The 27,534-nt window shown below is 39.6% G+C and overlaps 1 pseudogene; it reads right to left on the reverse strand.

The window, feature by feature from the left end:
- Positions 1–16,526: 16,526 nt before the first annotated feature.
- LOC149185811 (serine carboxypeptidase 1-like) lies at positions 16,527–17,040 on the reverse strand (annotated as a pseudogene).
- Between the last annotated feature and the right edge of the window lie 10,494 nt (positions 17,041–27,534).

Genomic DNA, 27,534 nt, shown 5'->3' on the forward strand with positions numbered 1-27,534 from the left:
ATAGTGTGAGTGATCAAAGTCTATTTTTAGACTGGCTATCAAAAATAGAAAAGTCAAATATTATTGTCTCATAATAATATTTGGACTATAAACTTGATCTTATTCTCTTGGAGCACTTCAGGATGAGCTACGGATGTGGTACATGTAGATCCCAGAGGGAAATACGTGGTTACCTATGGGGTGACTAATATTTGCATGTAGGACTTCAGTTAGAACTCAAGTGAGTTGAGTTTAGTGGACTGGAGGTGCAGTTGATGGAGTTGTGTTCAGTTTAGCTTTGTTAAACTGGTTGTATTTAGTCTAACTGATCAATAGACTAGAGATGAGTTGGGTGAATTAGTTATTAATTAATTCACAAGTTATCAACTCATAATACAACTATAGAATACATCAGTTAACTTAGTTGCATGTCAGTGCATGTTCAGTTCAACAGGGACAGGTGGTAGAGAATCAGATTGCTATCAGTTGTGACTATAGTTGTGCACCAGATCTTGCACAATCAAGGGATTGAGTATGCCAATGAGTTTGCTCACGTATTTGCCCAGTATTGTAGCCTTTGCTCACGTCCAACAAAGTGTGAGTGATTATTTTGAGGTGAAATACGAGTTTGGGAAGCCATTCTCATCAGTTCTTGAGCAGGTATTGAGCTGGAGAGGCAGGAAAGCAGCGGAATAGATTTGGAGATCAGATCTTAGCTGTATTGTGTGTAACAGGTGGAGCTGGTATTGGATTTCTTGAGATAAGCATTGCACTTTGTAATGTTACATGATTCAATCAATATAATATACAGATAGTGTGGGGTTTTTAGCGAGATGCTTTCCCCGGGATACATACTTTGTTTATGAGTTTGATTGATGCTTCTATGTGTGCCTGTGAATGTTTCTGCTTCTGTAAATTGATGATCAACATAGAGGAGATTATGTATTATACATGTTCTGCTTATAATTGTATGATCAGGATAATCTTTGTTGGACACCTAATCCTAAATGGGTTAGTGTGGAAGCCGAATAGACCAAAGCAGTCCAAGAGACCTTGGGATCTGAAACCCAAGAGTCACGTATTGTACTATAAATGTATATCTCATGTTAATATAAAATGTACTGCATGATTTATCTTTCATATCTCTTGTGCTGTCCATGTGTGTTTAACATGGTATCAGAGCTAGTACGTTCATAACCTTCTCAATATTGTGTAAGCCACTTGTTTTTGTGGCCTGTGTAAACCAACGTTTCTATGTTTTAATGAGTTTTATGATGTGTGGCCTTCCATGAGTTTTATGGACTAATCAAGCTGAACATTTAGTTTTCTACATTTACTTGTTCAGTTCTGTGCGTAATGGTGATTATAGACTCCTTTAGCGGTTCCATTTTATTGAGCGCACTCTGCAAATGTCAGTGTTGTCAAATCAGAAACTAGTTCTGACCTTCCTCCTTTGCTTGTGCCTGGTCTCTATTTTTGGTCTCTGACACACTGTCCATATACATTATATCAACACTGTCCCGGCTGACATCTCATTGAAAACGCTGGCCTGGCATCTCATGCAGCTTTAATATGTAACGCTGGTTTTTCCTATTCTGGCTTGGGCATTTTATCTTCCCAAGGAAACTTAGCGCTCCTGCGCACTTGAGCTCTGCCAATTTGCTGACATTAATTATTGCCATCTCTACTCCTGTCGCTGCACGATACCTGCATTAAAAAAAAAAAAAAATTGCTCAGTCTTTTTTGCGCTCAGATTTGTAACTCCTATTCCTGCCATAAATCCCTACAATGGACAGAGCATTCTATGATTTCTGCCTTTAATAGTCTGGTGTGTACGTTGTTGGAAGTCAAGACTTGGTGACCCCGTGCTGGTAGTGTGGAAGTCGAGATCCCGTTTTGATCAGCGCTGAACTTTGCCATTATTTCTCTGCCCATCAGCATACATCCTATTGAAAGAAGCAGTGTTGAAAGGAGATGATTTGAGCATTGGCTTTGTGCATTAAACAATTTTGAATACCATATGCTGTGCTGTGCGTTGTACTGGGATGTGTTGAATGTTATTTTCAACTCTTCCATCCTGAACAATTGATATCAGGTAAAGTGGACGCTTCCAATAACTTCGCTCATGGTTTGGGGTTGGACTTCTGAGTCGAACTCATGTACATGATGCGTTAAACATTTTAGAACAATGTGCGATGCTTAAGCTTGGAAAGACCAGACATCACTCACCGTGCACTGTGTAAAATTTCAAGTTCCACGATTAAAGGTGTTGAATGGATTGAGGCTGAATGTTGTAAGTGAACCTTCATGTGCGCTGGCATTGAAATGATGCTCTTTGTGTTTGTCATATTCAAATTGGTTTGCTAGAGAATCTCTGTGCTATATTGGTTTGTATTACCCTCTATTACCAGATTTCGTTTATACCACAAATTGAATAAAGAGTGCAGTTATGCAAAAAGCCTAGCCCGTAGCAAAAGTTCCTTGGATTTAATCTCTATGCGTTGAGTTGATACGTTGAAATAGTCAGCAGTCAAATCTGGAGGGAATTCCAAGAAGGTTTAACGTTTGCGTAGTTTCCAACGGCCCAAATCAACGACCCTTGATGGACTGTAGGGGTCGCGTAGTCCCGACAGTTAGCAGCTGGGGTGCCCCCATAAGTTAGTTTCCCTGAAACTGCCCAGGTCTCTCTTCTTCCGATTCACATTTAGCACCTCTTCTCCAACGGTCTCTCTACAATTACGCATAACACTTGTCGTCTTTGATGGTTTCTGGTGCGACTCTGGAAGAATGGATTGTTTCTGAGCGTGCATAGTAATAGTTCTTCAAAAGAAAAGAATAAACGTTGGTACGTCGGTTGAAAATGGTTAATATTTGCATCCAGGCGGTTGTATAGTCCATTATTTTTTCTCCATTTAGCTTGAAGACATTCCATGTTCATTGTGACTGGTAGATGAGAATAAAAATGGCATATCGAACCCACTCTCTATTTCCTGCAATGTAAGCCGAGTTTGAAGAGATAGACGGGCTACAAATTAAGCTAAGCAACCAGGTATGGGCCTCTTTGTATTTCCACAACTCTTGTATTTGTGGTAACAGCACTAGGAAATTATGCTTCCTATTTGTCTTCCATAAAGAGTGAAGATAAAATTGACTGGCATTATGGCATTAATTATATGAGCTGGGCTGCGTGCTTGATTTATGAATACATCTGTTTGGTACCCCTCGGATTTTATTTCCTCCTCCATTACTTGGGCATATCAACACCCTTGGTGCAGCTGTGGTGTCTTTATGGATATTCTCTGTTTATCTTCATTCCAGCTTTGATTCTATTAATCTTCCCAACTGAGTTTTTAAGATGGACTGTTATTACTCTTGCTGGCTTAGCGGCAGCAAGCTTTGTAGTGCTGAATATGCGATCTTGCATGAGTGGAAGTGACAAATGGATTACAGCATGCATAAGTGCAGTTTTAATGCAAATATTCTTGGCCTTTGTAATTAAGCTTTGTTTCTTTGTATGAATGGGAAGGGCGCACTTATATATTTGATATTGGTTCATTTACAATAATGTTAAAATTAAATGATGGGGATTGTCTCATTGACTTCTGAGTATATGAAATCAGATACTGAAACCCATATATAAATGATTGTGGAAATGATTCAAGAAGAATATTTTGGGCTTAAAACCAGAATTAAAAGGGCTATTGTATTGAGGTTTGGTTGAGACAAAACTTTGTGCAATTTAATGTGAAATGGAAACCATATGGATAATGGCCCAGAGTGAGTGAAATGCCAAGCTTTTGATTGAATCCAGCATATGTGAATGTAATTGTGGTAATGAATCTGAATTATGAGAGCATTCGAAGTTGATGGGATTGATAGTTAAAATATGAATGAGGATGAAGGAAACTTCACATACAGTGATTGATTTTTATTGAGTTTTCATGAACCATGAAATATGTGAATAGGTGTTTGATAAGCTTCCGCATGCAAATGATAAAATGTGAATTTGCCAGGAATTGAAAGGTAAGCTTCCACATATTAATTGAGATTTCCAGTGGTAGAAATTTGCCAGACATTGAGATACTGATTGAGCATAGGCCGAGATGCATGTCCATATGCATGTGCTACTATGAAACCCTTGAAATTGCAATGTTGACTTAGTTTATATATCTGCATTGTTCCACATAAGATTATGAGATTATGTACAATTATTTCTCTGGGAATCTGTAATCCCACAATTGTAGTTGTTCCACATGTTATAATGAATGGTTACAGTCGCTATTGAACTTGACTATTCTTTTCCACTGGCTGAGAAAGTGAAGGAGTAGGATTCAAGCAAGTTTGCAGTTGCTGCTGCCCCAGTGTGGCTTTGTATTTAAAATTCATTATAGTGCATTAATTCCTTGCTTCAACTACTGCATAAAGAGTTTGGTGGGCTGATTGTAATCTTTTATGGAGAAAAGTTTTGTCAGAACATAATGCTGGTCATGAGTAAACTCTTATTTTCATGTAATTGTTGGTTGAACTTTGATCATTTGTTGCACATGTATAAAGGATATTGCTATGTACTATGAGTAGGTATACTGTGAGTAGGTATTACTTTTCTGCACTGAGTAGTAGTTGTAAGGTGTAAATCTGACATTGAAGAAAAAAAATGGCTAGAATCAGTGAAGTATTAGAGTTCCTCAAAACTCTAATGTCGTCTACTACTCATGATACATTAAAAGTCAGCAAAGTTTCTCTCACAGATATTCAGGTCTGTCTACAAAATGCACAAGAAAAGATTGATTTTTTGCAGCTTGAATCACAGCTACAGCAAGAAGAGCTACATCAAAATAGACATCATTCTGAACCTATTTTGTTCAGAACATTGAGACAACCACCCATCAGCAACATGTTAATAATGTTACAGTTCATTCAAATAAAGCAGCAGTTGTATATGCAGATGCAGAAACTCAGTCTGCACTTCCCAAGCCCATCATCAGACTTTGGGAACAACTTGTCCACAACAAGCACAGAACTGGTCTTGGATATGACAAGGACTTGTCCTTTCATATTCCAGACTACACCAAGCCCATTCAGTTTCAGAGTGTTGGATTCATTCATGACAGTTCACCTGCTCTTCATGACAGTTCAGCTTCAGCTGTTCCAGACTCTGCCCCTCTTCCACAGCAACAACAACAACAACAACAACAGATCGTGAAATGCCAACACTGTGATCGAGTTGGCCATCTGAAAGATCATTGTTTTGATCTTCATCCATGTAAGCACTGTCATAAAACCAGTCATTCTTCACACAGATGCTTCAGAAACAAACGTCCTGCAAGAACAAAGATTCATCTTGGATGGATCGCTTCTTGGCAATGGGCATCAACAGCCAAGAAGATATTCCAAACACATGTTAGAACTTGTTCCAGAGTATTGAACAGTCTTGCAGTTGAATTTTCTCCATCTTCTCACCTTGTATCTGACAGGGGGGGAAATCATGGTCATCTACAAGCTTCAAAGTCACATCAAGCGAGCCTGAGCCACAACCTGCCACACCAGTTTCAGAGTTGTAGCCAGAGACAAAGATGCCCGTAAACATGCCTTCAGTTGGCAATCTGGGACACTTCCTCTAGCAGAAGACTTCAGCTTCTTGCCAGTTTCGGAAGCATTCCAGGAACACAATTGAGAACACTTCCTCTAGCAGAAGACTCCAGCTTCTTGCCAGTTTTGGAAGAGTTCCAGGAATTGTATTAAGCATTTCCAGAGTTGTTGGTTATCCTTAAACCATCACAGGTTGAGACTTCCCTTTTCAGGTTGAAGTTTTACCTTTTATGCAGGGTGAGACCTCCCTTTTATGGTTGAAGGTTTCCCTCTTTAAAACAATAGGATCACTTCCTCTAGCAGAAAACTTCAGTTTCTTGCCAGTTTTGGAAGAGTTCCGGGAACTGCACTAAGCGTTCCAGTGTTGGTGGTCATCCTTAAACCACTGCCCTTTATACCAACATTTCATAGAGCACATTCAGCCTAGTGCTACCATGCATATTTGCACATTTTGTATTACAGCTCTCTTCTTGGATTCATACATAACCCTTCAGATTAAGGGGGGGAATGTTGGACACCTAATCCTAAATGGGTTAGTGTGGAAGCCGAATAGACCAAAGCAGTCCAAGAGACCTTGGGATCTGAAACCCAAGAGTCACGTATTGTACTATAAATGTATATCTCATGTTAATATAAAATGTACTGCATGATTTATCTTTCATATCTCTTGTGCTGTCCATGTGTGTTTAACAATCTCTGTGAATATGTGTTAAATTATTCAAAATTTCTACATGGTATCAAAGCTAGATGATTTGTAGAAAAAGTTTCTACATGGTATCGGAGCTGCTTGATTTGTAGAAGAGATTTTTACAGGATATCAAGCGAGGATTGATCATCAGATCTATTATTCAGGAAGTGTTTACATTTTATTTCTTCAGGCAGAGTCTGTAATTGGGCCAGGTAGCCTCTAGATTCATCCTTCTTTTGGAAGGTGAAATATCTGGTGAATGCCCATACAGTCGATCTTTTTACAAGAAATATTGTGTTCTCACGAATTCTAGATCAGAATCGGTTGAGTTTTGAGCTGGGGGAATTCGAATTTAATTCCAAAGCAAGAGATAAAACTCAGAAACATTCAGTGTGAGAATGGAGACAGTATGCCCCAGTATCTCACGAAGTTCACCCAATGCCGGGATGAGCTGGGAAGTGTGGGGGTGACTGTCGGATGAGGATGGTGAGTCTAGCACTCCTTGACCTTCCTAAGAGTTGGCATAGCTACCAGGACTCGGTGAATGGAAGGGAGAAACTGCCAGGATGGGAGAGACTTTGGTCTGATCTTGTGCAGGAGGAGAATAGACGAAGCACCAGAGACGGTTCTTCATCCATGCAGGATGAGGAGAACTGTACCTTAGCGAGTAAGGCAAAGAAGGGGAAGGGGAAGGTTTCTCTTTCCGAATCCAGTTCTTCCAGTGGTGGGAAGAAGGTTGACAAGGCGAAGGTGATATGCTTTCGTTGTCATGAGTTGGGTCATTATGCTACTAATTGCCCAAAGAAGAAGTCCAAGAAGGGATCCAGGGAAGGATCTGAAGGTGAGGCAGCCTCACTTGCTTCACAGTTTGAGTTGGACTTCACACTCTTCGCATGCATGGTTTCATCCATGGTGGGAAGTGGTTGGTTTCTTGACAGTGGAGCTTCTTTCCACATGACCGGTGACAAAAGTTTGTTCAATACTTTGGAGGAGAAATATCTCTAGATACTCATAGGGATGGGTAATGATGAGAAGTATAGTGTCTCAGGTGTAGGCACGGTTATTTTTCAGAGGGAGCATGGAGCTCGCCTTACCTTGACCGATGTCAAGTATGTACCAGGACTGAAGAGAAACTTGGTGTCGATCGCGATGTTGGAAGACAGAGGCTATGATGTGGTCTTTAGTAAGGGAAAGGTTTTCCTTAGACACATCATCACTAGACAGGTGAAGCAGATTGGTTCACGGGTCAAGAACCTGTATGCTCTTGAGGTTCAAGATGCATGCAAAGCCTTGAGCAGCGAGGCAACTGATGGAGACTTGGTGGTTGAGAGGGAGCATATATTACCTCTCAACATGCAGAGCTAGAAGAAGTCTCAGACGATTGTGGAGGAGCCACGATTAGTGCAGCAACTTCAGGAGATTGTGGAGGAGCCACAATAGGGGAAGCTGAGAGGAGATCGAGTAGAGACATATACTCATCCAGAGACCTCCAGTAGGGAGAAACTTCAAGCCAGGTGGGCTGAGGGATCGCATGCAGCCATACCTCCAGGTAGGAGGTGGGGTGATGTGGATTGATCATCCCAAGGAGGAGGGGCAGGATCCTTGAGGTACCCAACCTCTTGGATGAGACCTTGCTACGGGAGCCAAAATGTGTAGTAGCAGGAACTAACTGATTGGGTAGAGACAGATGCGGATGGAGCGGTAGAGAGAGTAACAGTGCAAGGAATCCCAGGACAGCGCATAGCTAGCAGGCTGTAGCAATGCGAGAGGCACAAGTGTTTTGCACAGTGCTAGGTGGCACAGAGAGGTGTGCAATGGTGCGAGATGCATGGAGATGTTGCAGTAGCGCAAATGTCAGAGAGGGAGCACTTGTCAGCAGCACGTAGAGCTTCAGCATCAGAGGGTGTTTCTATCCCAATAGGGAGGTCAGTTGGGAGGTGCAGTGCGGATGCAATGCTGGGAGATAGAACCAGCAACAGCACGGATGCAGTCAGAGATCAAAGTGACAGAGGCTAGAGTAGTCAGATACTGAAGAGCATAGAGATGCAGAGTTTCAGTCGACAGAGGCAATAGTAGTCAGATACTTTGATGACAGAGCAAGTGGACTGGCCAGATGTGTTGCATGGAGAACATTCCAGAGTTACAGGATCGGGTTTGAGAGGAAGCCTTTCTCGTTGAGAGGGAGTGTTGAAAAGTGTGCAACAAGAAATTCTTGTTGAGAGTGCAACAAGATGATGGAGCTTAGTGAAAAGAGTCGCCTTCACTAAGTGGGCCCGCAGGCTATTTTTGGCGCAAGTCTATTTTTAGACTATGTCTATTTTTAGACATATGGATCATGTCTATGGATTGCAGGTCGCTGTTTATGGATGATTGGTCAAGTTGGGAAAAATAGATGGACTTCTATTTTTGATTAAAGTGTGAATGATCACAGTGTGAGTGATCAAAGTCTATTTTTAAACTGGCTGTCAAAAATAGAAAAGTCAAATATTATTGTCTCATAATAATATTTGGACTATAAACTTGATCTTATTCTCTTGGAGCACTTCAGGATGAGCTACGGATGTGGTACATGCAGATCCCAGAGGGAAATACGTGGTTACCTATGGAATGACTAATATTTGCATGCAGGACTTCAGTTAGAACTCAAGTGAGTTGAGTTTAGTGGACTGGAGGTGCAGTTGATGGAGTTGTGTTTAGTTTAGCTTTGTTAAACTGGTTGTATTTATTCTAACTGATCAATAGACTAGAGATGAGTTGGGTGAATTAGTTATTAATTAATTCACAAGTTATTAACTCATAATACAACTATAGAATACATCAGTTAACTCAGTTGCATGTCAGTGCATGTTCAGTTCAACAGGGACAGGTGGTAGAGAATCAGATTGCTATCAGTTGTGACTATAGTTGTGCACCAGATCTTGCACAATCAAGGGATTGAGTATGCCAATGCATTTGCTCACGTATTTTCCCAGTATTGTAGCCTTTGCTCACGTCCAACAAAGTGTGAGTGATTATTTTGAGGTGAAATACGAGTTTGGGAAGCCATTCTCATCAGTTCTAAAGCAGGTATTGAGTTGGAGAGGCAGGCAAGCAGCGGAATAGATTTGGAGATCGGATCTGAGCTGTATTGTGTGTAAGAGGTGGAGCTGGTACTGGATTGCTTGTGATAAGCATTGTACTTTGTAATGTTACATGATTCAATCAATATAATATACAGATAGCGTGGGGTTTTTAGTGAGATGCTTTCCCCGGGATATATACTGTGTTTATGAGTTTGATTGATGCTTCTATGTGTGCCTGTGAATGTTTCTGCTTCTGTAAATTGATGATCAACATAGAGGAGATTATGTATTGTACATGTTCCACTTATAATTGTAGGATCAGGATAATCTCTATGAATATGTGTTAAATTATTCAAAATTTCTACACATTTGACCCCCATGGTCCAACAATGCACTATGCCCCTCCCACCCCATTTTCTCCTTCCCTCAGCCTTTTCTCTCGGAGGCATCCCTTTCCCCTTTCCTGGACATTGAGTACCCCGAACCTCGTTACCCCCTCCGCTCCTAGATGTGCTCTCAAGGGTTTGAATCTATAGGCTTTGAGGTCATTGCCTCCCCCCCCCAACCCAAGTCCAAAGGATGACCCTCCCACCTCTCTAAATCCATGCATCAGGTTGGGGAGGAGGTTTTCTCTGGCAAGCATAAAACTTTAAACTAGGCTCTTAAAGGAGAGCAAGCCCCTCTCCCCTCCCGCCCTCCATGAAGCTTCTCTCTTTTAATTGTCATGGCATGGCTAGTGTCTAGTCAATTTAACGTCTTAAATTTCTCTACATAAATTATCAATCCGGGTATCGTAAACTGATGAAGTGTGGTGCACTATATGTGCTTAGTTAACCTTTCTCTTACTTCGTTGTTTCATAGTTTATGTTGTTTTTTTGGGGTTTTGTTCTTGTTGGTTTTCTAAAGTGTTTAATGCAAATGGAAATCCTATTCTAAGGTCTTAAGAATACTTTTAAAGGACAAGTATGGATAAAGATTTCAAGACAAGGCCTATGTCCCTAATGGTAATTTCCAAAACTTAGCACTTCAAAAGAACTTAAAACATGTTATTGATGGAGTTAGTATTTAAACAAAAGTGTAAATATACAACTAGTTCAATCAAAATAAAATGCAATAACCAAATAATGAGCTAATGACTATGAGACCCAGTATCCTTGCTGCTTCAGCAAAAGGACAAGATGATTCTATCACGTCATTAGTTCATTAAAAGGCTATGTGCATCACTAATCTACAATCAACTTGAAAGCAATTTATGTACAGCTAATATACATGAGAAAAATGTAAAACAACAGTAATCAAAACAACTTGTTATGTACAGCTAATATACATGGTGAAATAAAATGCAAAAGTAAATGACAACTATACAAGGCAGGGGCCCTCTGCCACCTATGAAATCAAAGCAAAATTGAACACACTTGCATGAATTAAAATTGCATGAATGAAAAATCTAATCTATCAAACTTGAAAGCAATCAAATAACATAATCAAATCAAAGCAATATTTACAAAATGAAATCTACTCTACCTTACATCCTAATATGCTCCATGACATCTACTTCACATCTCCTTCCATGTTGAGAACATCAAAGCTTTATTCAATTTCTTCAAAAGTACAAAGTACAACAAAGTTCTCCAAAGCTTTCAAAAGCCATCAAGGAAGAACTACAAACTTAAGAACTAGGGACTAAAAAGACTAACAAATGAAGGAGAGAGATCTCCTATTTATACAAAAAGATGAGAGCCATCTCATTAATGATAGTCCATGAATCTCTCCCTCTACCTCTAGAGTCCTAATCAAAATAGGAACTGATAAGACACATGTCTTTTTAGAGTTACAATACAATTAGGAGATGTGACACATATCCTCATGATCCCATGATTCTTTCCACTCAAATTCGAATTTGGCCTTGGGGTGCCACATAAGAGTCTTCTAGAAGCCTCCTTTCAACCTACACATGTCAACAATCTCAACCCATTTGTTAGGTATAAGCATATGCACATTATTTTCTAATGTTTAACCACAAATTCACTTAAAAGGCTTAGAAATAATAAAGATTGGAAAAACATAAAGGTGGCCCAATGATAATGAAAGTGGGATGAATGTGGTGACATAGTAGTGAAATGGAGGTGAAATGGAGGTGATATAATGGACATAATAGTGAAAGTGTAATGGAAATGAATGACATTTTCAAGACTCAATAGCTAGCTCGGACAAAAAGCTAGCCCTCAAGCACTTATTTGCCTCTAAGCTGGTCGACATCATTTTCCTTCAAGAAACCCTTAGCTCTACTTCTATTGTATCCTCCCTTCTTGCTTCTTGGCTCCCAGGATGGTATTTTCACTCTGTCGATGCCTCGGGTAGATCAGGGGGTTTATCCCTGGGCATTTGTAATAGATCTATTAAAACTTTGAGTGTATGGGGAGGCCGAGGCTTTCTGGGTGTAGACATATTATCCCCAACCCTAGAATCAGAATTCTGGATCCTCAATCTGTATGGACCCTGTCAGGACAGGATGGCTTTTTGGAGACCTCTCCTCGACTCATCTGTACTACTCCAAGACAATGTTATTATAAGGGAATATCTCAATTTCTCCCTAGGATACTCAGAATCTTGGGGCAATAATGCCCAGGAGGATGCTTTGACAGGTCTTTTCGAGAACCTCCTGGAGTCCCACAGTCTCGTTGATGTCCCTTCAGCAAAAAATTAGCCTGCCTGGAGGAATAACAGAGTGGGGGAAGCAAGTCTGGCTAGAAGACTTGATCGCTTTCTTAATAAAGAAGACCTAATCAATGGAGGACACTATATTAGACAATGGGTAAGCTTGGGTGGGCTACCAGACCACCTCCCTATATACCTCGAGATATAGGATGTCATTAGCAAGCCAAAGGCCCCTTATAAGTTCAATTCTACCTCGCTGCAATATTTGGAATATATCAAGCTTGTGTTGGACTTTTGGAAGGCACACCCTCCCAGTGCATCGGGGGACATCACTTAGGATCTCCTCCTCAATATGAAGGAACTTAAGAGAAAATCTAAGTCTTGGGCATGGAAGAAAAAGGAGGAGGATGAATTATCCCTCCATGAGGCAGAGAGGGCTATACTTTTGTTTGAGGAGGACACAAGAGGTGTCATGAGGACCCAAGAATAGAAAGAGGCCTATAATGTTGCGCTTCAAAAGAGAACCCAAGTTCTTTCAAATAGAGAAGTGAATTGGAGGCTCCATAGTAGGGCTATCTGGCTGAAGGAGGGGGACGATAATACTAAATTCTTCCATAAACATGCAAATGGTAGAAAGGCCATAAATACTATCTGGGAACTTATGGATTTGGAGGGTAGGTCGGTTAAATCCTTTAGAGAGTTGGCTACTTTAGCTTGCTCACATTTTCACAATATATATAAAGCTCCTCCTCATGCCTCCCTGGCTGAAGTGATGAAAACCGTACAACTTTTCCCAAGGTTTGTTGAGCAGGAGATGGAACAGGAGCTAGCGGGAGAAGTATCTATGAGAGAGCTAGAAGATACTTTAAAAATGTTGAAGAAAGAAAAGAGCCCGAGACTAGATGGCTGGACCATAGAATTCTATGTGACATTCTTTGAGGTGCTGGGGGTGGACCTCCTGCAAATCATCAAGGATAGTAGAAAGAGAGGAAGGATCCCGGGCAGCTTGAAGGCCACATTCATCGCCCTCATACCAAAATCTGACAAACCCTCCTCATTTGATGGCTTAAGACCCATTTCCCTCTGCAACTGCATTTACAAAATTATAGCCAAAATCATTGCAAATCACTTAAAGCTTGTCCTCTTTCTCCACATCTCCCAAGAGCAGTTTGCCTTCTTGCTCAATAGATAAATCCATGAGGCCATTGGGACAGCTTAGGAACTCATCCATTTAGTCCAGTACGAAAAAAAAAGGGCATGATCGTAAAGATTGACCCCTCTAAAGCTTTTGACAGAGTCAACTGGCTATACCTCCACATGCTCCTTACCCATATTGGCTTCCCCTATCCTTTTATCAAATGTATCATGAGCTGCATAACCGATGTTCCCTTCTGTGTGTTAATAAACGGCTCAACTTCCCCTCTTTTTCATGCAGAAAGGGGACTTAGACAAGGATGTCCCCTGTCCCTGCTTTTTTTTCTCCTGGTCATGGAGGGCCTTAACAGATTTATCCATGAAGAGCATAGGAATGGGCACCTAAATGGTATAAAAGTTATTGATTCCCTTTCCTTGACTCATCTATTTTTTGTGGGCGATGTTCTCATCTTTCTTGATGGCAGTTTTAGCGATCTCACAGCTCTCCACCAAGTCATGGGGGTCTTTCAAAAGGCCACAGGAATAGTTTTAAATGAATCCAAGTCAATGTTGTATGTGCTTGGCTGCACTCAAAACGAGTTGTTGTTCGCTCTTAGGAGATTCCCCTTTGTCACTTATTCATTTGAAGAAGGCCTGAGATACTTGGGATACCGTCTAAAGCCATTTGGCTACAAAATTACGGACTAGATCTGGCTTATCACAAAGGTGGAAAAGCGCCTGAATATATGGTACCATAAATACTTATCCAGAGCCACAGACTAACCCTGATTAAAGTGGTCCTAGAAGTAACCCCAATCTACTGGATGACCCTAGCATGGATACCTAGAGGCATCATGGACAAGCTTCATAAAATATGATGCAAATTTTTATGGAAGGGTAATCTTTGCTTGGACAAGATGGGAGACTCTGGCACTGTCTAAATAATGGGGGGGTGGGGGATAAAGAGACAGGATTTTTTCTGAAAAGTGATAGCGGTAAAACTGGGCTGGTAGCTCCTCAACAAAGACAGCCTCTGGACGAAGGTAGTAACTTCAAAATATATAAGCCCCATAAACCCTCTGGATTGGATTCGACATGATCATCGAACATACGAGAACATCTCCAACATATGGAAAGCAGTAAACAAAGAAAAGGACATGATAAGGAACGAGTTGACTTGGAGAGATCGCTCGGGCTCAAATGTACGCTTGGGAGTGGACCCATGGGTGGGGTGTGGCAACACTCACAAACTCCCCGAGGACCTGAGACTTCATCTAGCGAAACAGTAGATTTCTCATCTCAATCAAATTGCAGATAGTGAGTGATCCTCATTAGCACAGCAGGCCTAGAAATCGGGAGCGGCCCTTAATATTCCCATTCCGTGGTAGCAAGTTTGGAGCCACTACATTACAACGCTAACAAAGGCTCACATCAGGATCATGGAAGGGGAAGATGAGCTCATATGCGCTTTCACAAAACATGGTTACTATGCACCTAAGATGGGATACCTGGTATGAATGGAACCTTTTAAACCACCAGACTCTGAGATAAGATGGAACCTTCTCTGGAAACTCAAAGATGCCCCCAGAACAGAGCTACTCATATGGTCCATCTTAAATAACAAGGTCCCTACAAGGGCAAATCTGATGAAGCGATCTTTCGCTAGACTATTTTGGTGCCACATCTACAGAAGCACAATGAGGACACATAACACCTCTTCCTGGGTTGTCCTTTGGCACAGGATCTTTGGAATGGCATCTGAACATCACTTTCCATCAGACCCAGTTGACACAGTATAGCAGTAAAGGAAGCTTGGACCTCTTGGTGGAGGGATACATCTGGGAAGGAAAGAAACCTGCCTTTACTAATCTACAGGGCAATTTGGATAGCCAGGAATGAGATTATTTTCAAACAGAAGGTTCTATACTGGCCCTCAATTCATAACATAATCGTAGCATTTTATCATATGATTCCCGAAGAGTCCGGAAAAAACCAAACAAGGAATGTTGAGACAGAGGTCATCAACAAATCAATCCCTTGGGCTTATTTCGATGGTTCAGCACAGGAGACAAGTTGCGGTGGGGGAGCGATTCTATACTTATCCAAAACCCATCTTTTCAAAATTCAAATGGGTTTAGGCCAGGTAACCAACAACTATGCCAAGATGATTACTACAAAAAACATTAACCTTTTTGCCTTATAAAAACATTACTCAAACCTGCAGCTTTTTGGTGACTCAAAGCTGGTTATAAACTGGATCAACAAAAAATATACATGTTCTGCTTACACTTTGAGGCATATACTGGATGAGATTCATAGACTTGTTTTGATTTTTGACTCATGCACTTGTCATCACATTTACAGGGAGTGGAACACCTTTGCTGACTACTTATCTAAAGAAGCAGCGATCAGGGACGACAACTCTTGGATGATCTTTGAAGACTTGGATGAGGTCGTGTATCAGCATTATCACAGGCCATTCGTAGACCCTGAAGCACTACAAGAACAGCATGAAATGAAATAGTTTTAACTCAGTTTTTGATGATAAACATATATTTTTTGTTATCTTTTTGATATTTATGTAAATAGTCATCGGTTACTCTTTATCCTCTAAGAAGAGGACAAAAACTTATAAGTTATAAGTGTTTTTGAACTACATGTACTCCCTGTGAGGAGGAATGCACAATTTTCTTTCATTTTTGGTTGGACAGGCAGTGCCAGATCAAAGAAATGCTTATGCATATACAAAATGTAATTTTCATCTTTATTAATTGGAATTATGACTTTTTCCATGGGGAAAATATATATATATATATATATATATATGAACCTGTCCCCTCTCCCTCCCCGAGTCAAACATAACCATTTTCTTCTAGCTATTAGGTTGACTTGTCTCCCTATTTAACCCTCTTCCTAGATTTGTTTCTTAATTGTGTCTTGAAGATGAACCCCACTTGTTTGTTCGAAACGCGTCGACCCAAATATTCAGTGTGAATTCTTCCGAAAAATTATTTATACATTAAAAATAATCTTCTCACTATGGCCTCAATGGTCTGGAAAGCCTGCAACACATGAATGGCTATTGAAGGAAGACAAGGGAATTCAATGGCACCACTAGTAATCTACATCGCTATTGAAGAGGATCCGTGGGAATGTAATAGACTCATAACCACTTCTTGAAGACATGGCCCACCCTTCAGATCGACTTCCAATTAGTACACAGTGACAATCTTCTATGAGCCAACATGAGCCAGCCAATAGCCAGCAAGAAGCCAGCATGAGCTAGCCAGTAGCTAGCAAGAAGCCAGTGTGAGCCAGCCAGTAGCCAGTGTGGAGGACAGTGTTAGCAAGTAGCTCGTGTTAGAGTAAGAGAACCCAATGCCCACTGGGGACTCCAAAAACAAGATATTGGCCACTCAGTTCCATTAGTAGTGATTGAAGCCAAGTGTTTTTCCATCTGGGTTTACCCTAAAAGGTCCCAGTTCTGCCATTTCTCCATGTCCGAGTGACAAACATCCAGGCCTACCATTAAGCCATAGAACCAGAAGGCTCTTTCTAGGATGTGGAAATTCCTTCGTGAAGTAGTATAAAAGCACTCTACCTGCACTAGCGTTAACTGTTACATATCCCGAGTTTTGTCTAAATTTGATGCCCTTTGGCTGCCGTGGAAAACCATGCAAGGGATAATCGGCTAGTTTCTGGTGATCCTCATTCTTTGACTCACTCAAATATTGAGAGTTGTTCCTAAAACTGATGAGAGAACTACCAAAACCCCACTTTGTTATTTGTAGGCCATGGCTATTATGTCTTCTATCTCTACTTCATGAGCGCAGTGCGTCACGTTGGGTAGTGTGCTGATGGGAGGGAGAAATTATCGTTGTCATCATCACATAAAAAAATCAATAACGCAATTTCCATTAATATCTCCATCTCTGGCAGAAACAACAAGGAAACACACAGCAAAACCTACAAATTCTAAATTATAATTTTTTTGGAGTAATAAGGTGTGAGGGGTTATTTGTAAATGTTTGGGGCAGTAAATTTTGTAATTTTCGGAGTAATAAGGAGATTTTATCTATAATTTTTTATTTGGAGAGATAAGTGTGACATTGTAACTCAAAGTAATTTTTTACTTTTAGGGGGGGTTAGAATACATTTTTCATAAAACTTTGCAAGGGATTGTAAATCAGTAAAATTTTGAAAGATTTCATTGTAAAACTCTTAAGAGAAATTGACTAGACCTAAGGGCAAAGCTCAGTCATTTTTCTCCTTCAATGGCTATACGACGGTTAAGGCCAAGCCCTGATAGATCATTTTTGCATTTCATGTTTCATGTGACATGTTACTAATCTTTCCTATGCTTGATTCTTTTTGGTTCAAAGCTTAAACCCTACAATGTCCAAATTAATTAATTTGTTCTCTGATTCTGATAAGCTTGAAGGGGTGAAATCATACAATACATGGAAACGTCTCATTGAAAGCACTCTAATATATAATGAATTGTGGCAAGATATATGTGATGGAGACATTAAGCCTAATAAACCTACAGATGTAAGTTCACTTGCAAAATGGGAAGTTAAAAATGTCAAGGCACTAGCTCTTATAAAGTCTTCAGTTAATGATGAGATATATATTCATATTGAAAACACCTCAAATGCATGTTCTTCTTTGTGTACTTTCAAAGATCTATTTGATTCAAAACCTGAATCAAGAAAGTTCAATCTACAATTTAAGTTGGTTCAACAAAAACTAACTAAAGGAGGAGATGTCCTTGAGTATATCTCCAGGCTTAAGAATATTAAGCAAGAAATAGTAAAAGTTGTATTTCCAACAGTAGATGATAGTTTCATGACCGTAATTCTAATTGCTGGATTTCCTTCTTCTTACACGCATTTTTTGGAAACTCTCCAAGTGACCGGAAAGTTAGATAAATTAAAGTTTGATGACCTAAGTGAGATGTTGGCTTAACACGACAAAACTTTTGGAAAGAAGAAATAAGGGTAAGATGTCTTCTTCACAGAGGCCAGCACAAGTAAATCATCAACTAACAATTCTATAGGAAGAGGACATTTCAATCAAAATCCAGTGGCACATAGTGGACAAGGTCATGGAAGAAGCCAAAATAGAGGAAAATTTCAAGGAAGAGGAAGCAATCAAGGTAGAGAAAACTTTCAAAACAGAGGAAACTTTCAAGGTAGAGGAAACAGTCAAGGAAGAGGTCAAAGTCAAGGCAAAGGGTAAACTCAAAGCAGAGGTCAAAGCAGAGGTAGAGGACAGTATCAAGGAAGAGGCAAAGACTTGAATCAAATTGTTTGCAGAAAATGTAACAAAGTGGGCCATTTTGGAGAAGATTATAGAACTTCCATTGATAAAATTCCAAAGTTCCATCAAAACACAACTCAATCTGCCACTGATCAAGATAATGATGGTTCAAAATATGTCTTCACATCAAGTCAAAGATCAAAATCAGGAGCATTAGTTTCCACTTTTTTCAAAGTGATTATGAAGATGCATGGATTTTAGATACAAGAGCAACTCAACACATGACATTTTGACAAGACTCCTTTTGGAACATCCAATAATGCCACTTTAGTTAAATCTTTCTTGCTGATGATACAAAACATACTCCTTATGGAAAAGGTGTCGTTAAAGTTTATCTTCCTGACATTGGAGAAAGATTGATTTCAAATGTATGGTATGTACCCACCTTTAAAAAGAGTTTGTTTTCTTTAGCTTCAATCCGACAAGCTGGACATCAGGTGGTTTTGGACGATGGCCTAGTTAAAATTAATTCAATTAAATAGAACATGAAAATAGTGATGATAGGAAATGAAGATGGAAAACTGTTATGAATGAAAGGAATAATTATTCCAAGGAATTTTGACTTTGTAAGCGCATCCAGCACAAACATTTCACCTATTAGATTATGGCATGTGAGATATGGAAGGGGGATAAACTATACACTTGCGGGGTGTTCTCAATCTTGAGAAATCATTTTATTTCTTCTCTATTCTTTGATTAATGCAATATAGATAGTAAGGGATTTTGAGTAGTTTCTTTCCCATAGATAAATCTTTGTGCATGTGTGATGTTTCACTTTTATTGTCTATGATTCTTATTTTAGATGGTGAATAAACTTCCACATATCAATAAAGTATCTTCAAGTCTTGTGATTTAGCAAATTTCATGAGCAATATTGAATCTACACAATAATTTTTATACAAGGTGTAATGGCATAATTACATTCATTAAATGTTCAAATGTAAATATAATCTATGTTAAGGAATATTCATAAAGTTTTCAACCTTCATGTCAAGGTATTTGGATTAATGCCCGAGGCTCTTCCACCTTACCAAGTGTGCCAAAGTTGAATGAAGAAGGGAAAATCATACTGAAAGTACAAACAATCCTTGAAATGAGGATTAAGATGCCAAGTAACCCAACAATTTTGGACTAGACCAACAAAATGAAGAACCTACAAATACAAGAGATGACATGGGAAGGAGAGGTATTATTATAGAGTCACTGGAAATTAGTCTATTTTTTACAGTAATGCTTATTTGAAGCTAAGAGGCATGTTTGATATGTAAACTATCATGGATATTCCACTGGAAAGTTCATCAAAACAAATCCAATAATATTTTATTAAAAATATGAGATTCTACACTATTACAGTTTTATTAAACTTTAAGATCTATAGATAACTGTAATTAGTGCATGCATGCAACTAGAATTTATGTAGAAAACTAGAGAATGAAAAAATAATCTCACTCACACACATAAGAGATAAGATATGCTAGGAAACCCTTTAGAGAGAAAACCCAGATGGAAGGTGAGGTAGCTTCGCTCTTTTTCTCTATCTGGAAATATGGCTGCATGTACAAAGAAGTAATGTTTGTTGGCCGTGGGCGACTACAATCCACATATCCTCTATGTGTTCTCTAACTCCTATCTTTTTGAAATATGGCAACAAGAATATTCCAATTTAATTTTTCCTTGAATTAAATTGTGAATTAAAATCAAATTTAGTCTTAACAACTACTTGGAAATAATTAATTAATTCATTTTGAATTAATTAGTTGAAGAAATTCAAGTCAGAAGTCTTTCTGAAGTCATGCAAGAGTTATCCCTTAAATTAAGGAGATAAGATTGAGTTATATTTGAGTTGTAATTACTTAACTCAGCTTACTGAGTTAAGTCCAGTTAAATTAGTTCCAAACTATTTAAGGAACTAATAGAGAGTTAACAGTCAGTTAACTAAAGATTCCCTCATCAGAAACTCATGCATGTCTATTATGAGAAAGACCCAGTTGAGATTAATGTAAATGACAGTGTATTATCAATTGCATATGTTTTCCTATAAGGAAAATTCATGCATGAATTCAGGATCATTCCATGACGATTGCACAGTTCTGATAGTGTGTGAGATCAGAGTGTTCCACTTGGTTGAAGGAGAATCATCCTAGAGGAACAACACAAGGAAATAGGAGTTTGGAGGGCAGAGAGGAAGGCTTGATAGAAGCTAGGATTGCTTGTGAGCATGTGTGAGGACTGTACTGAGAGTTGGCTAGCTGTGAGAGCTAAGGCTTTGTATATTTCATATGTATTTTCACCTTTTATGATAATACAGATAGTGGGGTTTTTTAGTTGATGCTTTCCCCAAAGTATTTTCATGTGTATTGTGCATTGATTGTTCTTCTTATGGTTACACTGTTCAGCTCGATCTTTAAGCTTCACAAATTGATAGTAGAAGTAGGTTATAGTATTCTGCTTTGATTTATATTGCATTATTAGGTCAACCTACCATCAGATTTTCTACATGGTATCAGAGAAAGATTTGTATAGAATCTCTACATGGTATTGGAGCTGTGAATAGTATACTAAGAAGAGAATTCAAAGTTTGAAGTTCGGGGTTGCAGGTGCAAATCGAATTCATATCATACTTCAAGGTTACCAATGGCGTTCTATGGCTTGAGAGTCGACTACACCTTGGAAGGTAGCTCAAATTACATAGCATGGAAAGATAGAATGGAGGTTGTATTAGAAGACAATGGCTTAAGGGAATTCATTGATCAATAAATCCCAAAGCCAGCTTCAACTAATGCACATGAGTTGGCTAAGTGGAAGAAGTGTGTGGCGAAGGTGAGATAGATCATCCTTGAGGGAGTTCAAGACCATATTGTCTCGAGTATCCATGGGAAGGATACTCCATTTTCAATGTGGAATACATTGAAGGAAATCTACCAGAACAATAGCGACCAGAGGAAATTGGCGCTCAAGGATAAGCTTTGAAGAATCAAGATGGAGAAGGGTGATACTATTTCCACATATCTGAACAAGCTCACCACCTACAGAGATGACCTTAGTAGTGTGGGAATATCTACTGCCAATGATGATATGGTGAGCCTTGCTCTCCTTGGCCTTCCAAAGAGTTGGAATAGCTACCACGACAATTTCAATGGAAGGGAGAAATTGTCGGATTGGGATCAATTGTGGTCGAATCTTATACAGGAGGAGATCAGGAGGAGAACACGAGATGGTTGTTCATCCAAGGATGATGATGAAGAAAATATGGCCTTAGCAAGTAAGGCAAGGAAAGGAAAGGGGAAGGCTTCCCATTTCAAATCAAATTCTTCTCATGGAGGGAAGAAGGGTGACATGTCTAAAGTAAGATGCTTTAATTGTCATAAGATGGGAGATTATGCGACTAATTTCCCATCAAAGAAGCTGAAGAAGGGATCCTCAAAAGGATCGGAAGGTGAGGCATTAGCCTCTTAGCTCGAAATGGAATTTACCCTCATCGCACAGATGGTGTCAGTGATGATGGCTTATTTTTGGTATCTTGACAGTGGAGCCTCATTCCACATGACTGGTGATAAAATTTTATTCAGTGCCTTGGAGGAGAAAGACCTCAAGATGCGCATAGAGATGGGTGACAATGGAAGGTATAGTCTTTCAAAAGTGGGCACGGTTTCTTTTCAGAGGGAGCATGGAGCTCCTATCACCTTGACAGATGTGATGTATGTGCCTGGACTGAAGAAGAACTTGGTATCGGTCACAATGTTGGAGGATAAAGGCAATGATGTTGTCTTCAGTAAAGGAAAGGCATTCCTAAGACACATAGACACGGGTCATACCAAGATGATAGGGATTCGGGTGAAGAATGCCTATCAACTAGAGGTAGATGATTGTGCAGCATTGAGTACAAAAGAACAATTTGTGCAAAGCCAAGACATTGGCAAGTTGTGGCACAGAGGATTGGGCTATTTGCATCATGGGGCTTTGAAGATAATGCAGCAGATATCTACAAGACTTCCCAAAGGTAAACTTGAGCAAGTTGACACATGCAAAGGTTGTACCTTTGGAAAGTACACCAAGTCTTCCTTTCATGATCGAGACAGTCGAGCAAAGTCTATCTTAGAGTGAGTTCATATTGATGTGTGTGGACCATTCTCGATGGCATCCATAGCAAAGAAAAGGTATTTTTTTATTTTCATTCATGACTATTCTCGTAAATGCTAGATTTATTTAATGCAGAAGAAGGACCAAACTTTCACAAAGTTTTGTGAGTTCAAATCTTTGGTCGAGAAAGAGTCAAGGAAGAAGATCAAGGCCTTGAGAAGTGACAACAATGGAGAATATGTCTCTCAAGAGTTTAAGGACTTTTGTGTAGCGGAAGGAATTAAACAAGAGTTGACGACACCTCATAACCCATAGCAGAACAGGGTGGCTGAGAGGAAGAACAAAACTATTGTAGGGGAAGCACGGGCAATGCTACATGACCAAGGCCTACCACTTCACTTGTGGGCTAAGGCATGCAACACAATAGTGTATTTGCATAATAGAAGCCCACATCATATACTTGGGATGAATTCACCAGAGGAAGCTTTCTATGGTAAGAGACTAGATGTGGGTCACTTCAGGATCTTTGGCTCATCAGTATATTGCCATGTGACAAAGGATGCATGGAAGAAGCTTGAGCAGATAGCAGAGTTGGGTATATTTGTGGGTTACACTGATACACCTCACAACTATCAGGTGTACTTTCCTACCAGTCGGAGGACAGTGGTTTGCAGAGATCTCAAGTTTGATGAGCAGAAGGCCATGCGCATTTCCCTTGAGAGGGAGCTCCAACTACAGGCTATGGAGGAACTATTGGTTCCTAAGGATGAGAAGCCTCAGACTGATGCGAAGCAACTGCATGCAGAGGTTCTAGGAGTGGAGATATCCACTCAAGCAGAGTCTTCCAGAGATGGATGGAAGAGCACAAGAGAAGCTGACAAATTGTTGCAGGATTCGAGAGAGAATGTGGGAGAACCATCTTCTCAGTGCAGACAGAGGAGGTCACCTGAGATGTACACTAGATACATAGTCCTTGTTGGGGAATGTGTTGAGACCGAGCCATCTTCCTTTGAGGAAGCAGTGTAGTTGCCGATTTGGGTTGATGCTATGGTGGAGGAGTATGACTCCATAGTTCATAACAATGTTTGGGACATGGTTCCAAGAACGGAAAACAAGTTAGTTGTGAGTTCCCGTTAGCTTTAAAAGGTAAAACAAGATGCTGATGGTAGTGTGGAGAAGCATAATGTGAGATTTGTTGCTCGTGGCTTTTCATAGGTCGAGGGGATTAACTATGATGAGACTTTTACTCTTGTCGCAAGGTACTCATCTAGCAGATTTATGTTGGAATTATCAGGATAGATGGGTTGGAAGATCCATTAGATGAATGTGAAGATTGCATTCCTCAATGGTGATATTGAGGAAGATGTGTACATAGAGCAGCTGAACGGTTTTGAGACCTTCGATTGTGAGTCACATGTGTGTTGACTCACAAGAGCATTGTACAGGCTGAAACAAGCACCTCATACTTGGTACACCATAATAGACAAATACTTCACTGGGTTGTGCATTACAAAGAGTGAAGCGGATGCGAACCTATACCACATCGTGGTGAAAGGTAAGTTGTTGATCATCGTTCTTTATGTTGATGATATCATATTGACTAGTGATGATCAGCTGATCGTGTCTTGCAAGGAGGACCTTGCAAGAGAATTCAAGATGAAAGACATGGGTCTCATGCATTACTTCCTTGGCATGGAAGTGTGGCAGAAGGATGGGGAGTTTTTTGTGTCTTAGGGCAAGTATGCCAACAAGATACTCAGGACGTTCCACATGAAGAAGTGCAAGCCCATGCAGACTCCTATAGCTGGTAATTGGAGGAAGGAGGATGTTAATTTAGGAGAAGTAGTAGAGGCTACTGTGTACAAGCAGCTTGTGGGTTCACTGATGTACTTAGTGAACACATGACTATATTTGTGCTATGTGGTGAACTAACTGAGTCAAGCGATGGTTCAGCCTACCAAGATGTTTTGGAAGGCGGCAAAGCATGCATTGAGATACCTCATAGGCACATATTAGTATGGATTATAGTAAAGACAGACATAGGGAGTGAAGCTACAGGGCTTCACTAATTCAGATAGGATAGGGAGTCCATCAGATCGAAAGAGAACATTAGGAAGGATTTTCAACCTTGGGTCAGCGACAGCTTATTGGTACAGCAGGAAATAGAGGTCGGTTGCACTCAGCTCGACAGAGGTAGAATACATGGCTGCAAGTTAGGCAGCATGTGATGCCATCTAACTGTGGAAAATCCTAGTTGGTTTGTTTGATCAGAGGATGGATCCAACTGTGATCTATTGTGATAATCATAGTTGTATCAATCTCTCTAAGAATCCAGTATTTCTTGATAGGTCCAAAAACATCGACATCCGGTATCATCATCTTAGAGACTGTGTAGCAAGGAGGATCATGTTGTTGCAATATATTTCAACAGAGGAGCAAGATGCTGACATTTTGACAAAGGCATTGTCAAAGTGTAAATTCTAGTTCCATAGAGACTGGATTGGGGTGGCAGATAATCCCTTTCTTTCTTAGAGGGAGTGTTGAAATATGGCAACAAGAATATTCCAATTTAGTTTGTCCTTAAATTATATTGTGAATTAAAATTGAATTTAGTCTTAACAACTACTCGAAATAATTAATTAATTCATTTTGAGTTAATTAGCTAGAGAAATTCAAGTCAGAAGTCTTTCTAAAGTCATGCAAGAGTTATCCCTTAAATTAAGGAGATAAGGTTGAGTTATATTTGAGTTGTAATTAGTTAACTTAGTTTACTGAGTTAAGTCTAGTTAAATTAGTTCCAAACCGTTTGAGGAACTAATAGAGAGTTTACAGTCAGTTGATGCATGCATGCACTCAACTAGTGTACTCCAGTTAACTAAAGATCCCCTCATCAGAAACTCATGCATGTCTATTCTGAGAAAGACCTAGTTGAGATTAATGTCAAGGACATTGTACTATCAGTTTCATATGTTTTCCTATAAAGAAAACTCATGCATGCAGTCAAGATCATTCCTTGAGGATTGTGCAGTTTTGACAGTTGAGATCAAAGTGTTCCATTTGGTTGAAGGAGAATCATCCCAGAGAAACATCGCAAGGAAATAGGAGCTTGTAGGGAAGAGAGGAAGGCTTGAGAGAAGTCAGGATTTCTTGTTAGCATCTGTGAGGATTGTACTGAGAGCTAGCCAGCTATGAGAGCTAAGGCTTTGTATATTTCCTATGTATTTCCACCTTATATGATAATACAGATAGTGGGGTTTTTGAGCTGAGGCTTTCCCCAAAGTATTTTCATGTGTATTGTGCATTGATTCTTCTTCTTCTGGTTATATTATTCAGCTTCGTCTTTAAGTTTACGAAAATTGATAGTAGAAGTAGGTTATAGTATTCTGCTTTGATTTATATTACATTATCAGGTTAACTTACCATTAGATTTTTTACATGGTATCAAAGTGAGATTTGTAGAGAATATCTACGTCCTATCTCTCATGGCTATATTTGCTCATATATGGAACAAAATTCTCTCGAAAGAAATGGAATACCTCTTCCTCCTAAAGGCATGATTATAACACAGTCTGATATCCTACTAGTGGTTAATTTTGACTACAACAATTATTAAGTAGAGTTAGAATATAGATTTTTCTAGACTATTTTACATCATAATCACATAGACATCCCATTTTTCATGAAAAATGGGGGTTGACATTACATCCTCCTAAACTATAGGTGTGAAAACAGGAAGGTCAATTTCTGAGTGGCATGACTTTTGCATACATGCTATGATTGATGTGTTTCTTGCATCGTTGGAAATATCTCTGTGCATAGAATAGAATGAAATTGTGCAGCACCAAAGTGGCAAATGTTTACCCCCAAAAAGCGTCATTTGATGCCTCAAAATTCTCTGAGAAGGTTTCAAACCCTATTTTTCGAAACTGGGAACCGCAAGTAAAATAGTCCTGTGATGTGATTCCTCTACTTTTTCCACTCCAAATGCATTGATATGGATGAAAAAAATATAAGGGTCCAATCCGGATCATATCTCCCCATTTTGGGAGGCTTTTGGTCCCATAAAGGTTCTAGTGAATGACATGAGGAAATTTTTCCTCCACCTTCTCTCTGATGTATCATTTAGCTTTGCCTGGAAGTTGTCTCTTCAATCTAATCTTCCAAAGGTCATGCTTCCCTCGTCTTGTAGTTCTAGACATCTTTTGTAAAACTGTATCTTCTATCAACTCTAGCTGAGAATCTAGTGCAAAATTGTCCACAGAATGTAGGATGTGTCCTCTTCCTGATGTAGCACAGAAGGCTCATAGAATTTCAAATTATCGACATCCACAACTGAAAAAATGTGCATATATGGTGGTAAAGTGAGTTGATAGGCATTATCACCCACCTTTTCCAGTATCTCAAAAAGGCCATACCTCACTGCCTTGATTTCCTTACTAGGCCCCTAAAATGTGTCCTTGTTTAATTGTAACCATAATTTGTCTCCCACCTTGAATGAATTCACTATTTTTCATTGACCATGCTCGGCCTTATACTTTGCTTATGACTTTTGTTGAGTTTTGTGTACCTATAGATGGATCTGCTTGATCTTCTCTCCAAATTTTTCATCCCTCAAATCATCTCCTCTAAGATCTTCCATCACTCCTCCTTGTTTCCAATATGCAATATCCATAGGTGAAGGTGGAAAATATCAACCTTCACTCCCCTACAATCACCTCACATACTATTGTAAGGTTCCTTTTTCCTTCAACCTCTTTTCACTGTCAACATATCTTCAAACATGCAAGCATCTCCACTATCCAATCTTTGTTATTATGACTGCATCACCGAAGAGAAATTAGTTCAACTTCAAGGTAAATTCCATCCATTATCTATGCACAACACCTTAGACTTAGAAAATCTCAATTGAATAGAGACTTATCTCAACATGCTACAATTTATGCTTCCTTCCAAAGCTTCCTATATCTTTCTCGAAGAGCTGTAAAGATAAAATATTTCCATGGCTCTAACATTCTCCAAAAC

The sequence above is a fragment of the Pinus tabuliformis genome, chromosome 3_1, assembly GCF_031772625.1.
Source record: "Pinus tabuliformis cultivar Carrire ecotype Pingquan chromosome 3_1, CPIR1, whole genome shotgun sequence".
NCBI classification, from domain to species: Eukaryota; Viridiplantae; Streptophyta; class Pinopsida; order Pinales; family Pinaceae; genus Pinus; species Pinus tabuliformis.